We start from the raw sequence: 2,770 nt of genomic DNA, 5'->3' as shown, positions 1-2,770 counted from the left end.
GACGTTTCATTAAATGCACTCAAGAGAGTTTGAAAAACCATTTGACACTTAAGCGAGTGGTTAGCTGGCCCCTTTCAAGAGAGTTTGAAACCAGATAAGAAAGGAAAGGATCAGGTACAATCAGACGATCATCCTCGTTTTGTCTTTTCCCATAGGCTGAATCAAGCGAAGGTCTGAACATTTCTTATTTAGCCTTTAAAAAATGTCACTTTGACTGACGTAAACTCCAACCATCGTCAGAAGAGAGAGCTTCGATCTCTTTCCGGCATCCAAGAGTTTCATCTGAGAAACCTGGGCTAGACAAAACAAAGGGATTCCGAGGGCTAGCTAATGACAGAGTAACTCACTCCTCTTAATTGGAAAGCGATTCCATCTACATACTAGGCTAAAAATGTGCACTAAAAGCAAACTAGACTACGAATCTTAGTCTTCCATGTTAGGGGGTGAAAGCAAGATTCGAAAGGAAAGAGCTCTGTACTCGAGGGTGAGAAACCCATGAAATAGGTTGGGAGTTATATATCACATTGGTTAAGATTGTATGGGCTATATGAAGCCTTCTTTTCTTTGAATAGAGATCAGATTTTTGGAATTAAGAATAGAATTTCTATTTTAGCTTTGTTGAGAGCTAAACTTTCTTTTGCAAATTCTTGTGTTTAGAACTTACATGTAGAGTCATTCAAGTGGTATTGATCAAACCTCTTGTGCAGTGATTCGAATCACGAGTTTAGAAACGAGTTTTCGTTACTCTTGATCTTGATCATCAAGGTAATCCGTTCCATAGTTTCCCTTGGGTTGATTTTCCATATCATCACCATAGCTTGAATATAACTGTATAAGGTTTGTTGTAGCTTCTTAGCTTTCGTCCTTGTAATTGGACCTTGAGGTGTGGAAATTCCTTGGTCGTGGTTCATATCAATTACGAAGCAGGCATATATGAGATGAAGCACACCCGAAGACAAGGCTGTCTCGACTCTCGTTAAGTCATAGTTTGGTAAACTCGGAACATAGTATGGAGGGATTAAGACGACTCTCTGTAAGAGACTTTATCGAGGCTTTATGCAATAACCCCTCATTTATACCTACCTTTCATAATACGTATTGCATTACATCCGTGCACTCATTCTCTTTTTTGAGCTTTCCTCTCCACCTAGACTTTCCTGGTCCTGGGGCTTGCGTTCCTTACTTCAGTCTATCTTTCAGTATACTGGATATCTTCTTCTTAATGGCTGCCATCTTCCTTGTTGCCATCCTTTGGCTTGACTTATCAACTTTCCCCAGGGTCTTAGCTACTCGCTTTCGAAGGATCTTCCGCCGCCTTCTAAGTTATGGCCATAGACTTTGCCTTAAGGGCTGGGTTGTTGTTGCTGCCCTTGTAGGTAGTCCTTGTTGGAGAGTCCTAGCTTATCTCAATTGAGTTCTGCGCTGCGTCTTATCTAGACCGCTGGCAGCCTTAGCTAGAGCCACTGTATGTAAGATTGGGGTCAAATGTGTCCTGCCTTGAACGAAGATGAATAGAGACTCCTTGGGACGTCAAGTTCGGATCTTGGCCTTTCCTATCCGCCAACAACCTGCGCGGTTGGAACCCAATCGTTGTGCGACTCTAGGCATCCTGGGATGACAGCACTTCCAATGGTCTCGAAATTGGCTAAAAGAACTCAAAATTAGGTAGGCTCGATCTGCTGGTAAGCTCTATCATTGGCTTTCACTGAACCTTTGCTAGATGTCAATGTTGCATTGCCAACAACCCTTGCTTTGCCCCTTGTTCGTAAGGCTTATTACCTTTCTCACTTTCATTGGTACATATAGTAAATGGATGGGGCTATTCATTCTGTACGGTATTGGGGTTGTGCGACACTAGTCCTGTCGTCCGCCTAATTAGTGGGGAGACATTGATGTACGCAGTCAGCCATGAATAAGGTAAAGGATCACTAGAGATACCTTCAAAAGTGACCAACCGGTAAGTTGCTGCCGTTTCCAGCTCTGCGGCTAACGAATGTGGGAATGAGTTCTCTCCTATGGGGGAGATTTGTCTTTCCCACCCTATCTCCAAAAGGCAAATCCATTTCAATCCCCTTTATTTCCTCCTACTCATCAGAAATCACTGTTATTGGTGTCATAAAGCGACGCCCGGTGTCTCGTCACTTTGACCCCCTATTACCCTCTCTCGTTCTTCATGGCCTAAAAAGAAAGAAAGAAAGAAAGAAAGAGAATAGAATATCTATATCAAGAAATGGAAGAGAAAGCATATGAAGCCCAATGTTGGGATTTCAGGCTTATATATAGGATGTTGACTACTACGATCGGGATCTTGAGTCCTTTCCTCTCCTTGACTTGTATTAGTAGTTCTTCATCTAAAGGCTCTGAATATCATGAACTTGTCTAAGTCAAACTCTGATTGTTGCGGGAGAAAGTTCTAATAAGCTCGTCTCAGGTGCTGGTGTAAGTCATAAAATAACTCCTACCCTTGCTAAAGCTTTCTATTTAAGGCTTTTCACTCCGATTATCCTTATTCAAGCGGTATCACAGAGAATCTTTCCTTTCGTCCTTATGGCAAGGGTTTGAAGTGAAGAGGGAGGGGCTTGGTAGCTAGGAAAGTCAAGTCAGGGAGGAAGGCACTGTACTATTGGGCAAGTAGCGGTTGTAGTCTCGTCTTTCTTGTAGCTTTGGGGATTTTGCTACTGACGAATTCAAAACAAGGCTGAAAGCTCAAGTGCAAGCTGAGTAAACTTCTTCCGGTTTACTGCAAGTCTAAAGATAAAGAAAGGGAGGA

Source organism: Cucurbita maxima, unplaced genomic scaffold, assembly GCF_002738345.1.
Source record: "Cucurbita maxima cultivar Rimu unplaced genomic scaffold, Cmax_1.0 Cma_Scf00001, whole genome shotgun sequence".
NCBI lineage: Eukaryota > Viridiplantae > Streptophyta > Magnoliopsida > Cucurbitales > Cucurbitaceae > Cucurbita > Cucurbita maxima.
This window is presented reverse-complemented; position numbering follows the sequence as displayed.